Raw genomic sequence first — 15,753 nt, forward strand, 5'->3', positions numbered from 1 at the left:
GATACACATATGCGCACACACACACAATTATTTAGTATAACAGTGAAGCATTAAAAGAAAGAAAAATGTGCAGGTGTCAGATGCAAAGGGAACGATGATTTTCAAATGACTAGTAGTGAATGAATGGCCAGGTCAATTTCATGGGTCAAGGCAGTTTACCAACTAGCAGTTTATTTTAATAAGAACAGACCAGAAAAAAATATGAAAATATAGGGTAAGGATTTGTGAAACTTTGTTTTGTGGAATTTTTGTTTCGTGTGTGTATGTGTGTTGGATCACAATATTAAATATATTTCTTTAAAATATATTTTAAAAACCTGGTTCAAAAAAGGTTAAATAGGGATAGACAAACTTTTCCTTAAAGGCCAGATGGTAAATATTTTAGGCTCACAGATCATATAGTCTCTGTTGCAAGTATCAACTCTGCTGTTGTAGCAGGAAAGCAGCCATTATATGTAAACAAATGGGTATGTTTTCTAGTAATACTTTATTCACAGACATAGATGGCTGGCCTGTGGGTGGTGGATTACTGACTCCTGATCTATTGATAGAACAGCCTTATTCAATAGAAATATAATGCAAGTCATGTATCTATATATGTATGTATACATAAAATTTTTAAAATTTTAGTAGCCAAATTATAGATGAAATTAATTTTAATGTATTTTATTTCACAAAATGCATAAAAATATTGTCATTTCAACATGCAATGAATATAACATTATTAATGAGATATTTTTTATATTTTTTTCATTCTAAGTCTTCAAAATCTGGTGTATATTTTATATTTACAGCACATTGCAATTTAGGCTCACCACATTTTAACTAGTGGCTGCTGCACTGTACAGTGCAGATCTAGAGAAACTCATGCATGGACAAGACTGTTCACAGTGTTACAAACAGCAAAAACAAAATCATAAACAGTCCAATGTCCATCAGTAAAGGAATGGATACACTGTGGTATAGTCTTGTAATGGAATACCACATAGCATTCAAAAATAAATAAACTTGATTTTAAGGTATGAAAATTATTCTTAAAATGCTGAATATTTAAAGTAGATTGCAAAAGGCTCATGTAAAGTGTGATACCATTTATATACAATTTTAAAACACATAATGATGCTATGTATTTTTTATATATTACATACATGTGGTAAAATGGAAATAACTTCATCAACTTCAAGACAGTGATGACTCTGGGTAGCAAGGGGAAATTGAAATGGAAATTGGATGGAGAGGGATCTTCCACTGTACCTGCAATATTTTATTTTAAAAAATCCAAAACAGGTAACAAAATGTTAATATTTGAAAAATCTGAGGGGGACACATGAAAGTGAGTTAAATTATTCTTTGAACTTCATTGTATGCTTGAAATACTTGATAAGTTGAAAATGAACATAGAAATGTTCATTTCTAGAAAGAAGGAAAGAAAATCACTAGGGCCTAAATGAGTCCAGGATGGCCATTCCTGTTGACCTGTTGCTGAGCCTCTGAAGGGCAAGGAACACAGAGATGACCCAGTGAGATTTCCATCAGTCCCCATGGGACAGACAGGCTCTATGAGGATTGGTTCCACCACAGAATAGCCTCATGGATGGAAAAAGTTATTTCTCGTGTGTGTGTGTGTGTGTGTATGTGTAGGGAAGTGGGAAGCCTCCAAATGCAGACTTTGGTCAATCTTAGTCCAAGCCACAAGTGGAATTTTCATGTTTCTATGGCTTCTGGGGATATTACTACTGTTTCTCTACCAAAAAAGCTCAAGAAGCCCAGGTTCCCGCCCAGTAACTAAAGCCCAATAGGCAGTTGGGATGCTTAGATGTAAATAAGGAGGAAAGGGGTGACCCCTTCCCTTAAATCTGTCATATGAACTGCATCAAATATCTTCCACCTTGGAAACCTGTATGATCTGCTCTCTTAGAGAATTGCCACTTTAATTATTGAATGAACAAAAACACACCAGATTTGAAAATGAAAGGGGAAGCTGGCCATCAAAGCAGAATGACAATCACATTGTTTTTGTATCTCCAGTCTGTGTGTGCAATAGATTTCTTAAGAATCCCTGCAAAAGGCTTAATATTCTGAAGGTGACTTTTCTGAGCCCTAATGGATTGTTCTGTCAGATGCAAGGCCAAGGCCAATCCGAATGTACTCAGCAACGCATAACAAGACTATACTTATTCTTTTTTAAAGGCACTTTTCCCTCATTAATGATAGTTTGATTTGCCTTTCATAAAACCAGTGCAAACCATCTATAAGATGAACTCTGATGTCATGTGATTTAAGGAAGTGGCTTCATGGGGCCAAAACCACACACTCTAGTCTTTCCTCGCTGGGTGGCGAATAACACTCTTATCAGCTGCAGCGAGAGCCCGGCCTGCACAGATGTCTTTGCTCCGCACTGTGATAAATGACTTGCTCTTGCTCAGACTTCCTTCCCTGCCTCCCCACGTTGATTAGACACAGTCACAGGAGAGCAGCGTGAAATACACAGCCAGTGGCACAGCGTCCTTAGAGATCTGAGCCCTGCAGCTGCTGCCCGGTGTTTGCAGAATGGCTTTTCCCCCCATTGTCCTTAGAGAAAGAAGCCTTGCCAGAGTTTTCTCCATACTGTATTAGTAGAAAGCTGCAAAAAATAATAATAATCCAGCCGGAAGAGCCATCTGCCAGACTTCCTCATTCGTAGGAAAAAAGCCGAGTCTAAAAATACCCCGAGTTTTCAGAATGTCCGAAATTTTTAATGGATACTGGACCCAGTGTCAGGCAGAGATTGTACCTCAAACTTCACATGGCTGCTAGAATCCTCATACGGTAGCACAACTTAAAGTATGAAAGAGGCAAATTTTCATTCTCACGGCCGACTTTGGTTTAGTTCACATCCATTTGGTTGAAAACTTTTTGCCTCTGGAGCAGAAGATATGAAAAGTCACATAATGCCAGCATGCAGTTTTAGACTAGCTCTCCAGACCCTGGTACACAATCACACCACCCAGTCTTTGGATTGGTCAAGTTCACTGCTAAGTTTAGTCTTTTGGAGAAGCCCTTGCAGGTAGCTCTGAAAGCACAAACATGTTAGAAAACTCTATATACCTTGTTTACATTACCAAGAAGTGAAAACAGACTGGTTTAGATGCGAATAAATCAAGTCATGCCTAAATCAAAGAATGAGAGCCTCTTACCATCCCGGACTCCAGCCTGCGGTGCTGTGATCATCCGCATGGCCCCCCAGAGCCTGGGGATGGGCTGTGCCAGTGACCGCGGGGTCCCGTGGAGCAGCCCTGAGGATGAAGGGCCAGCTTCAGAGGCGGCTGAGAGTGCCCTGTCAGCCTGCTGTGAATTCACCAGCTCAGAGCTCTCCGTTTCCCCTCAGTTCCTCTCTGACTTTTCTATAAAATGCACTTCCTGCAAAAGCACAGGAAAATAGGGACGGCTTTGCCTCTGTGACCTGCAGCTTTCAATCTCCAATTGTCCTGTTGGGCTGCATCATTAGAAGCAATTCAAATACCCTCTCAAATACACTCGGTTTCACCCCATTCATTCTCTACTATTTGGCCACATCCTAAAGTCAAAATCATTCAATGATTTGAGCTAAAACACGGGGTTTGCTTGGTGAATAAGAGCACCCCGTTTTTATTTATCTTATGCCTGTAGGACCTGCAGTGCATCCCCCATCCTGTCTCTTCTGACTCTCAGATTTTCCAACGAATAAATATTGACTGCCTGCTGCGTGCCGGGCACTGTGTCAGGTCTTGTGCATACGATAGTGAGTAGAGGTGACACCGTCCCTGCTTCAACAACCCTTCCCTGGTGGCGCAGTGGTTAAGAATCTGCCTGCCAATGCAGGGGACACGCGTTCGAGCCCTGGTCCAGGAAGATCCCACATGCCGCGGAGCAAATAAGCCCGTGCGCCACAACTACTGAGCCTGCGCTCTAGAGACCGTGCTCCGCAACAAGAGAAGCCCACGTACCACAACGAAGAGTAGCCCCTGCTCACTACAACCAGAGAAAAGCCCGCGCGCAGCAACGAACACCCAATGCAGCCCAAAATAAATAAATAAATAAATTAAAAAACATATTTATCTACAACCTGGTAGATAAATATTGATCAATCTCCTTTAAAAAAGTATATACAGGGTTCAAGCCACATCTCCCGAAAAGATCTGCAGCCTTGGGGCAGATCATCCTGACTCAAAATCTTTCCAAAATTCTACTCTCATAATGATGACCAACCCTGAAGAGCCCTACACAGAGCTCTTGTAAGTATTCTTGACCTCAGCAGCCATACTAGATCAGCTCTGGTCCTCTATGGTGACAGAAACACACACCCCGGATTTTCTTTGACACTCCCTATTTCAAATATTTCCCCACACGGTCTGTACATTAGAACATATGCCTAGTTTTTTGTTTGGAAAAAAATTATCACCATTTTGGTTAATCAATACCTATTACTTATGCTCATATATACTTTGCTCTATGGGGCTAGTCTCCCATTGTCCCCAAAGCACCCTGCATTCCTGTCCTTTCCCCACCTTGGCACAGAGGAAAACATTCTCTCTCCCCTTCAAACCTTTTCCATCCCCAAGACCTAGCAGCAGGATCACTTACCTAAAAACCCTTCCTAAGCCATCTCAATCTTCTCTGACTGGTCTCTCCCCTCTGGAACGCACACCAAACAGTCTGATTTACATCACTGAGCATTTGGTTATAATCCTGGTTAGATTACTCTGTTTCACGTGAAACAGGCTTGTTGCCACCACAATTATAAACTATTTGAGGAGCTGTGTCATAGTCAGGACATGCTGGAACACAGAGTAATTATTAAATACTTCTTGATTAAGTTTATCTGCCTCTGTTTCAATAACTGGGAGGCATCTAGGAGGATAAATGTTTCCTTTAAGAAAAGAATTACACTTGCCCAGCAAAACTTGCAAAAGGGGCAAAACTTGCAAAAGGCAGGAACACTGAGTAAACAACAGCCCTCAGCAAAGCGGGACTCAATAGCTGAACCTTTCTCATATCTACAAAATACAACAGTCCCAAAATATCCTGAATTTATACAATCTTGTAGTTAAAAAAATTTTTTTTTTCAAGAGATGGGACAAGAAAGGCAGATAGCTACGCCAGAAAGGTTCTTATTGTTTTTATCTTTAGTGCTCTTTGATGAAGATGCTATGGGAGTTATTTTGCAAGTGTCTAAGTGCCAAATGAAGGAACTAAAGGATCCAGTCTGCTCTGGGGCAGGTTTCCCCGCTGATTTATTAGCATGTATAAAGATAGGAAATCAGTTTCATTTTGGGTCAGATGACCTTTACGGTCCCCACGGTGCAGACTTGTTAATTTGCATTTGCAGTTAATGCACTGGTGACTGCTGGGGCTCTTCAAGCTGAAAAAGCCTTTGGTTCAACCCAAAAACGAATGTGCTTTGCATTCAGTGGAAACCATTTAAAAATAGAAATAAAGCCATGCTAATTTTTAAAGATAGTGGTAAGCGCGCCGGTGCACGCACGCACGCCTGCACCTACACACACATCTCTAGGTTACTAGTTAGCTAGTATAAAAATGGATAAAAATGCTTAAATTGGTCAAATGGAAGTTTGGAGCCATTTGCCCTGACTACACACGGATATACTTTGGTGTTGAGAGACAAATGGTTTTAAAAGATGACCTTTCCTGTCTTGGAAAATCAGTCTCTTATTCGTGGCCGCAAGTCTGCGTGGCTGTGTCCTTCCCCAAGGAGGTTCTGGTGCAGGAGTGAGAAGGGCAGATGTTTGCAACGACCAAGCGTGGGGAGGTTTCAGCTAAGGCTGAGGATGGGGAGACCAGCTGTTGAGAGCAAGTAAGAGAGTGCGGAAGAACACAGCGGCTGGACCCCATCACCTGGTCCACTACACTTGCACCTCCAATCCCATCACCTGAGAACAATAATTCTTCAACTCCTGGCCTGTTAAGCCAAGGTGGAAGCTCTTACAACTGTTCGCACAGGGGCAGATGGGAAAGAGGACGATGAATAACCACTGGAAGTAAAGACTGAACAACTGCAATCCACAGAGGGGCCCCTCCCACCAGCTGCCCTGCCCACAGGCCAGCACAGCGTGGAAGGACCCTCTGGAGCCTTTGGGAACAACAGCAATGTAAGCATTTGAATAGCTTCCCAGATGGATTTCAGAGTCATCCAGGAAGGCCACTGATGTAGTTAGGAGCATGAACACTGGGGCTCCGCTGCCTGGGTTTGGGGTCCTTGCTCCACTGCTTACTGGCTGGGTGCCTTGGAAAAGATGCTTAATCTCTCTGTGCTATAGCTTCCCATACATAAAATGGAGATAACAACACTACTTACCTCACTGGGGGGGAGGAGAGTGGTTAGGAAGATTCAATGAGTTAATATTTAAAAAGCGCTAAAAAACAGCACCAGGTACATAGAAGGTACTGGTTATACAGAAAGATGGGTGGATGGGTGGATGGATGGATGGATGGGGAGAGAGACAGAGAGAAGACTTCAGCAGCCTCCAGCAAACCCAGTAATTCTTTCTGCTACCTGGATAGAAGCAGAAAGTAGATGGGCTAGAGATTTCACTCTCTTGGTACTTTGAAGAGACCCAAAAAAGAAAGTTCATCAGGGTGATTCTTTGAGGACATGCATTATTCTAAAATAACTAGGAAGAGTTGACTTGTCCGTCAACCAGACCTCAGTTTGAATCTACATATTCAAGAGCTTGATAAACTGTAGTGTAGCCCCAGGTTCAGGGGCTGACATAGTCTTCAGATGACCAGGTAGCTTAGCTCCATTACACAAAAATTTAGAAACAGAAGAACCTCTTTTATTATATTAGCCTGCCTCCCCACTGTAAAAAAAGAACCTCCCATGATTCCTTCCCCCTTCACACCACCTCCCCACCCTCTAGCACACAGAAGACTCCAGTGATGGACTGAACTAAAACAGTACTGAGTTGTTGCTCACCAACCTGGGAATCACTGCTGTTCTAGTCCTGACCTATTCCTGTTGGAATCCATCCACCATAATGATCTCTGCCTGGCCAGAATCTTTTTGTTTCTAGACTACTGATTTTGGCAACCCCGCTTTCAGAATGATCTTTCCCTCCTTCTCTTGACTCAGCAAATGCTTCAAGTCCACTTTGTTGACCCAGCTTCTGAGCCCAGCTATTGGGCTTAAGAAATCTCTGTGTATTTATGTTAGATCTCATTCCTACCCTCCTGACTTGGGAGATTCAGGCTATTTGTAACTAAGCTCCTAGGATGATCTACTTCTCTACTCTCCACTCTGGTCTAGCCTGTTGCCTAATAAGGATAAGGTTCCCCTCCTACTCCCGGGTCAGTTCGTCAGCACCCTCTTACCTGCTCCCCAACAGCTTCATCTCCTGTCCACAGACTTAGCTGAACCCTCCCCACCCCAGGTAAGGGTTCTGGTCACCCAGTTCCAACATGGGATGGTGTGCTCCCCACACCATCAATTCTCGGACACCAGCTGGGTGTTCTACCATTCAACTCAATTCTGACACTATCTACCCAGAGACAGCATCAGATTCCACAGGTTAAGGGCTCAGTCCCACAAGACCGCCCTCTGTTGCAGACGACTGGCTAGCGTTAGACAGGTTGGAGGTTCCAAATTGGCTGCAGAAGCTCACAGAACACGGAGAAACATTTTACTTAAAAGGACGTCACTCAGGAACAGCCAGATGGAAGAGATGCCTCGGGCAAGGTATAGGGAAAGGGCGGGGAGCTGCCATGCCCTCTCCTAGTGCCCCACAGGCCAACATGTGCCACTTGCTTCACCAACCTGGAAGCTCTCTGAAGCCTGTCCTTTTGGGTTTTTATGGAGGCTTCATTACATTACGTATGCATGACTGATTAAATAATTTAAATCATCGGCCACTGGAGACAGATTCGACCACCAGTCCCTCCCCCCTCCCTGGAGGTGGGGGGGGAGTGAGACTGAAATACCAACCCTAATCACGTGGTTGGTTCCCCTGGCAACCGGCTTCATCCTTAGGTGGGGTCCAAAAGTCAGCTCATTAACATAATAAAAGACACCTTTATGGCATTCTGGCACTTAGGAAATTCCAAGGGTTTTAGGAGCTCTGTGCCAGCAATGGGGAGGAAGACCAAATGTAGATTTCTTATTATAAATCAAAATATCACACTAGGTAACTCCAAACATCCTCACTCTTCACTAGGCAGCCCAGTGCTTCTCTAGGAAAGCACATAACCGTGCAGACTGGGACCACAATTAACGCATGCGTCCTGACCAGCTAGCTCTTGCGGCTCCCTGGCATCCTTTCACTGGACCTCCCATTCTCCAAAGCAAGACTGCTATTAAGTATTTCATCGCACACACATTTTACTTCTCTGCTTCTCTAGAGATGAATACCTGGGTTTGCTCCAACTCCCTGCTACTATAAGCAATGTTGTAAAGATCTTCACTGTATATGCCCCTAATTGGTCTGTGTGTGTTACCCTAAGGCATCGCTCAGGAATAAAGACCGTGGGGACACAGTGTGTTCTCATACTTAATCGTCCTGGGTAATTCGTTTTAGCTCCACTTACACCAAGTCCTCAATACTTGGTGATTAAATGACTATCAACATCAAGAAAAGTCTCAGACTCTGCACTGTTGGAAGAGTCTCTTTCATTAGCTTTCCCTGCTTTCACAGGAAGCGCAGACCAGTATTTAAGGTAGGCCAAGAAGCTGGATCAAGGGGCTGGATTTAGGATTTACTGCACAGACAATTCCCTGTTTCAAGAGAACACAAATATAGAGAAGGCATTTTGAGAGATTTGAAGGGAGGTCACCAAGTAAACGTAACAGATCAGCGAATATTCCCGTCCCGGTTTTCTTCTACTTTCTTACCTAGGGAGATGCGTTTTGTCCTCACGTTGAACATTTTTATTAAAAAGATGGCCTTGGGCTTCCTTGGTGGCGCAGTGGTTAAGAATCCGCCTGCCAATGCAGGGAACACGGGTTCGAGCCCTGGTCTGGGAAGACCCCACATGCCGCGGAGCAACTAAGCCCGTGCGCCACAACTACTGAGCCTGTGCTCTAGAGCCCATGAGCCAGAACTACTGAGCCTGTGTGACACAAATACTGAAGCCCACACGCCTAGAGCCCGTGCTCCGCAACGAGAGAAGCTACCGCAATGAAGAGTAGCCCCCGCTTGCTGCAACTAGGAAGAAGCCCGTGCACAGCAACGAAGACCCAACGCAGCCAAAAAGAAATAAATAAAAGAAATAAATTTATTAAAAAAAAAAAAAAAAGATGGCCTAACTTACCACCAGTCAAAAAGACTTGGAAAAATTATATGTAACATTAATTATGAAAACAATAATTTGTTTTCAATTTCCAAAATTTAAATTTATATTATAATATTTAATTTCCAATTTCAAACTATTCCTCCAAAAGATTCTGACATACCTCCTACCCCGACCCCCTTACCCCTCAATCTGGGACACAGAAAGTCAGTGCTATACGTCAAAGAGGGTGAGGCTAAGTGAAAATTCATTGTTTAACGAGATTTAAGGACCGAAAATGTAAATTTAAGGTCTATAAGGAGAAATAATACTTTAAATATTGGATACTAGACTTAACGGTAACTGTTGTTTACTAAAATAGAGTTCCCAAAATGCATGGAATATTCATAATCACTCATTAAACTTCACAGAATATTCACAGTCACTCATTAAGAGAAAACCAAACATTTTGGCACAATAGTCTGTAATTGAGGCTGTAATCAGAGAGGAAGACCATCTTCTGCAAACTCTTTGCTTTGGGCCATGTGGGCTGGACAGACCACACACCCCTCCCAGGTATGAACTTTTAAATTAGTATACGAAACAGTTATTGACCACCAATGATCTTGCATCACCGATGGTAAATTTTAGATTCTGAAGCTGGATTGGCAAGCAGCTGGCACACCTGTCTGCACTCCCCCCTCGTATAACCTGCAGACAGTACTGATGGATGATGGCAAGCTCTCCTGCAGGGTGGGCACATGGCCTCACTGTTTTCCATGAGGAGCTCCAGTCTGGTACTCCAACTGACTGCAGTTGGTGTGGAGGATGCAACATAACTTGTGGTGCAAGAATATGCAGTCACAAAACCCTCCTTTTGATCTGCACACATTCATAAGGATTATTTTAAGTGACCTCCTCACTATGACTGATTTTAAAATTCCAAGGACTCTTCTTCCCTTTCTTCCTGATCTTCAAGGTCTTATTACTAATTAATGTGTCAATTTATCTCAACTATTCTTGTTTTTATCCAAGGTGGCTGGATTTTCATTCATTTTGACTGTCTACAGAGCTCCTGAAGTCAGGAGCCATTCTGGAGGGTTTCTACAACTCAGGGACATACGGTGCACACACCGCCAATTACGTGCCTAAAACACAAGTTTTAAACTCTAGGAAAAATTTTTATAGCACGTGCATAAACGGGCACGAAATGGCTAAAAACCAAACTGACAGGAGGTCAGGGGGATCATTTGATAGTGACAGATACTAAAATTAACTGGAGGGTAAAATATCTGAGTAAAAAGGGAAGGATTTTTTTAAAGTAGTCTTTAATCTGGAACTTCCCCTTTGCCACCAATGGAGAACACTTGTTTATATAAGTCTGCCTGTTAACAAAGTACAGAGAATAAACTGTCCAGGGCATCAGACAAAAGCTAGTGGAAGCAGGGGATTTTACAGAGCTGTATGGGAGCTGCACGAACACCCTTAATACCCAGCATTTTTAGGGATCTGCCCAAAAGCCAATAGAAAGAAATAATGAGTGATTTTAGCACAGAGGATGAAGACTCTGATCTTAAACTCTGAAAAGTATTAGCTGCAGAAATGGCTGCTGAGGATTCTTTGTAGTTGGTCTATCTACCCTGATAGAGGGAAACGCAAGTCTTTTCATGATCGCCAAACAACAAATTTCTTGCACTACAAATAGAGAAAATTTCTCACCAGTTGGTGAGTTTCACACCTCAAAGGTAGGCTGGTTATTCTAGGAACAAAGTGCCTTTGATCACTTGATGGGCAGAGGGGGCTTGATCATATGGCCCATGCTTGTGTTTCCCAACCCACCTCCGAAAGCATGGAAAATCTATTCTCAGAGAAATTAAACCACACCCTAGAATTCCTTGCAATTCATGGGTGGGGAAAAAAAGTCCTTAGGTGATTACTGCCTGAAAGGAACATTCTTGTGGCGAGAGGGCTGGGCTCCACACACCTGCTCAGCTTTAAAAAAAAAAAAAAAAAAGAGCAAATGTACAATCGTTGGAGAGTAATTAATTCATGAAAGGATGCATTGTGCCCTCATGGTGTTTGCCCACCTTGAAGCATTAATAATTATTAACTTCAGTTTCTTTAACTCAAGGCGACAATGTTCTATTGAGCAAGGCTGGCCACAGAATTATAATGGGGTGTCCAGTGAAAAATAAGGCCAAGATCTGTAGTTCCCTCTGGCCTTTTTTCCCCCTAATTCAATAATCCTTTATTGAATACCTACTATGTCCCAAGGTATCCTATGGGAAAGTCAAAGAAAAATGTATAAAACATGGTTCCTGTACTCCCAAGAGTTTACAAGCTTTCAGAGAGATATGAATATGAATCCAGTTTAGTTCAAGACACTGTGTTAACTGCCAAAACAGAGGCAAGAAAAGAGCACTGGGGCAATCCGAAACCTGGGTATCAGAAAGATACTTTGATACAAGTATTTAATGATGCTACTTGTTCCTTTTTCAATATTTCTTCATGTGCAAAACATAGAGTTAGGTGCTTTTGGCCATAATGAAATAAACAGGGTATGGCCTCTGCCTACTACAGTCTATTGAATAAGAATTTCTTGAGCATCTACACGTGCCAGGCATCAAACAGGATATTTTGGAATTACATATGGTTAAGCATGCTTTTCACCTTCAAGGAGCATCTGGATTTTTTTTTTTTTTTAAATAAACGGTTAGTATATGCTGTACTATGTGTGATCTTGTATCAGGTCAAAAGACCTTAAAGGAAGGACTATTTTTTCACTACTCCTGGACACCAAGCGAGCTTACCTTGGCCATACTGACTAGAACAAGGAATCTGGTGAGAATCCAGATGCTATGGTAAACAGTCTCATCAAAAGCAACCAAAGCAGGAGTGAACGTTTCGTGGTCATTTTGCACATCTGCTGATTTAATTCATACCAATTCAACCCTCAGGGGCCTTAAGGGGCAGAACCCCAGTCACTGGCTTTTTAGCACCTTGCACAAAGTGTAACAGAAAGTAGGCAATTAGTAGATATCTGATGAATAAAATAATCTCTAATCCCTAACCTTCACCACGGATGCCTGCTCAAAAATGGAGAGAATATTGTAAATATTTCATATATATGAAAATCAGTGATTTTTAAAAAAATTACAGAATAGGAAGATAGGAATCAATTTGATTTCTCCCTGCTTCAGCATCACTAGATGTCCCATGTCAGGTTCTACCCACAAACTCATGGGAAGAGGCCAACTAGTAATTTCCCCCTGGCATGGAGCAGGATATAAACTTGTATTGTTGATACATGTGCTTTGTTCTGTTTGCCAAACTTTGTGTGTGTGTTGGGGGGGGTGGTGTGGAGGGCAATTTCTCCCCCTGAAGTATGCCCAGTATTCAGTCTCCCCTGGACCGACTCGACCTCCAGCTGACTTATTTCAGTTTTGTCAAAAAGGCTAAACATGGAGAAGATTCTTGAAGCACATACAGTACTTTCTAATACAAACTGTGATCTTCAGAATGCCACCCAGAAAAACCCGTTGCACATGAAGACTGTGGGATTTCTTAGTAAATTGTTGCCATCCCATTGTAATCCACTACAGTAGAAAGTGCTTCAAGAATAAAGCATTTGGAGGTTTCATCAGATTGGATATGGGGTCTGGAGACAATGACCCATCTCACTCATCTGACTCCCATCCTCAAGGTCATGCTAAGAGATCATGTGATTGAGAGACCACACAATGAAGTCGTTTTGGTTCCTCTGGATAGCAACGTGGCCACTTCTGTGTGCAGAAAAGACCTCCATCTTTGACACCATCACCACCTGTCTGCTGAGAAGCCACGTGGGAGGGAGGGAGGGAGGGGAATAAGGAATGAACGAAAGTCCAGGACAGACTCAGTCTCTGCCCCCAGAATCCCTGCAGAGGAGGAGGAGAACTTAGTAGTATTAGGTTAAAATTACAATAAGCATGAGTGATAGCTTTAAAACAAAGTCATCCCTTGCTTTCTTGGGGAAATGTTTCTTTCTTTTGATTAGTCTCACCTGGGGCCAGAGCATTTGGAAACTAAACCCCTATAAACCTGTCTTATTTCTCAGTCACCTGTCATCCTCTAATTCCACCTCTGAGTTCAGGTCTACCAGCCTAATTTGGGGTTTCTTTGTAAAATGCCTGTTCTGCACTAATCAGATGATTTTCCCTCAACTGACCTTGTCGTTCAAAAGCCAAAAGTCATTTAAAACGCAGTTTGCATCCACAAGGAAATAAAAGGCAGAAATAAATTTGATTTTTTCGCATCTTAATTACTCCCCCAGGCACTGGCTGCTCTCATTAAACTGCCTTAAGTCTTGAATGTGACATTTAAACTAAGAAGTCCACACTTCTTTCCTGCAGGTTTTCGTTTTCTAACCAGCAGTATTTGTTGACCCTCACCTTCCAACTCTGCTCTAAATTGGAGCAGGGGTGACCCAGAGACTCAGTGGGGTCAGTCAGTCTGAGTAGGTGTGAGCTTGTACAGGTAGGAGGTTGCCTTGGCAGCAGCAGGTAAAGAAGGACCCAGGACCCTTACCTGCCCAGCAGGAGGGCTGGGCATATACTTGAACACCTCTAAAGGGCTTTCAGGCATTAAATGAGTATTGAGAGCGTTCGTCCTACATGGCATTACAGCAAGAGTTTTCTCAGGAACCCTAATGGGAGTTTACAGAGGATGATATCTCAAACAGACAGATAAGCTACTGCCAACCATTCAAAACAAGACCACAGGAAAGCCAAGCCACTCTCAACATCTACTTTTTTTTTCCCTCCAAGTGAGTCAGTTTTGTAAAACAGGACCGTAGGGAAGCCAGTAAATGATTCTTTGTTCTTCCAAAATGGCCCAAGAAAGCAGGTGGATCTGCTTAAGTAAGTGTTAGTAAAAAGTAACACCACCTTGCATGCAGCAGCCCCCTTCTCCAGAGCTGTGAGTGTACATAATACACATCGTGACAGCTGTTATCTTTGTTCACAGGTGAGGTTGATCCTTAGAAACAGGACCCACTGAACAGATGACCCATGTGAAGAAATTAAGTTAACCTGGGATGTCGCTCAAAGACCTTCCAGCATTTTTCCATCTTGGAAAACTGACATCAGCCTGCAATAGTCACCAATGTGGTGCTGGTATCGGTACTGGATCAACTGTGGGCTGCATTCTCATCAATACTCTGATGTGCCATCACGCAGCTAGGTTTGAAGGCTGTGGGTTCCTGACACCCTCCTCAAAGGAATTCAGTACGTAAAGTACCGAGTTCCAGAAATAAAAGTCAATTTATGGTCCTGAGCCTGCCCTCTTATCTCCTCATGGGAGAGATGTGATGATTCAAAAGAGAATGTTGGTAATGCTTGAAAAATCTTCCTCAAATGAATATATATATACTAGTTTGATTTATTTTAAATGGTACCAGATGCTCTTTTCTTTTTTCTGTGTTCCCTTACGCTAATTTTATTTCCTAGATTTTTTTCCCCAAAGTTCTGAAAATAAAAACTTTTTTTTAATAGCTGGCACCTAGAACCTCTGAGATTCCCACCTGGTTTAAGTTGTATATAATCCAATGGTTTTGTCATAACAAACTGGCCCCCAAACTTGATCTCAATCAACCCAGATGCTAACGAACATTCTACCTGAGTCACATTGTTACAGTGGGTGACCGGGGTTTCTCCAAACCCTACGATTCTCACCCAAGAAAGTTTTAGTTCCTTCTCCAAGGCTCAGGTGGTGTTCCTGGGATCGGGCCAGGCCCGTTCCTACAGGGTGTGTCCCTGCCACTGTCGACAGCTTGGGGCGGCTTTTGCCTACATAACTAATCTCTGCATTGGATTCTGCTCATCTCACTTAAGCCTTTCAACAACAGGGTGCTACAAATGTATTGTTATTATTAGCCCATTTTGGACAATAACTTGGAGGCTCGTTCACAGCGAGTGGCTTGCGCAAGATCACTTAACCTGTAGGTGAGACAGCCACAGCATGAACTCGATTTTCTGACTCCAAAGCCTGTGCTTTCCACCAACCTTCCCAGGCCTGAGGCAGACAGATACAATGCCCACGTTTTACTCGCATGCCCTGCCTACTCCCTAAGCCGGCTGATGTGCCCTAGGTGTTTGGAAGCACAGACTTTGGAAGCAGACTGCCAAGTATGGCCATGTGACCTTGGCAGGTTACTCAGCTCTTCCTATCTCTGTTTCGTCATCTGTAAATGGTAATTCCTACTTCCTAGAGCTGTTCTGAGCATCAAATGAGTTAATATGTCTAAGTCTCTTAGCTCCCTGCCTGGCCCATAGTAAGTGCCATATAAATGGGAGCTCTTCTGAGCTGCCTCATTCATCTAGGGAGTGAAAACTGTAGCCCAAGAGTCTGTGGTCACCCGAGGATCTGGAGGATGGCTGTCTACTCCGCATAGCAGGCGCCCAACTCAATACCAGAACAAAGTAGTGGTCCCAGAAAAAGCCCATGTTAGAACGCATCACAGCCCGTGATGCTTTG

General features: G+C 42.9%; 1 protein-coding gene across 2 annotated transcripts in view; it reads right to left on the reverse strand.

Moving 5' to 3' along the window:
* Window positions 1-15,753, reverse strand: part of PRAG1 (PEAK1 related, kinase-activating pseudokinase 1) — a 47,500-nt gene that overhangs the window by 22,385 nt on the left and 9,362 nt on the right. The gene's annotated exons all lie outside the window — the stretch shown is intronic.

This window comes from Eubalaena glacialis, chromosome 20 (assembly GCF_028564815.1).
Source record: "Eubalaena glacialis isolate mEubGla1 chromosome 20, mEubGla1.1.hap2.+ XY, whole genome shotgun sequence".
NCBI classification, from domain to species: domain Eukaryota; kingdom Metazoa; phylum Chordata; class Mammalia; order Artiodactyla; family Balaenidae; genus Eubalaena; species Eubalaena glacialis.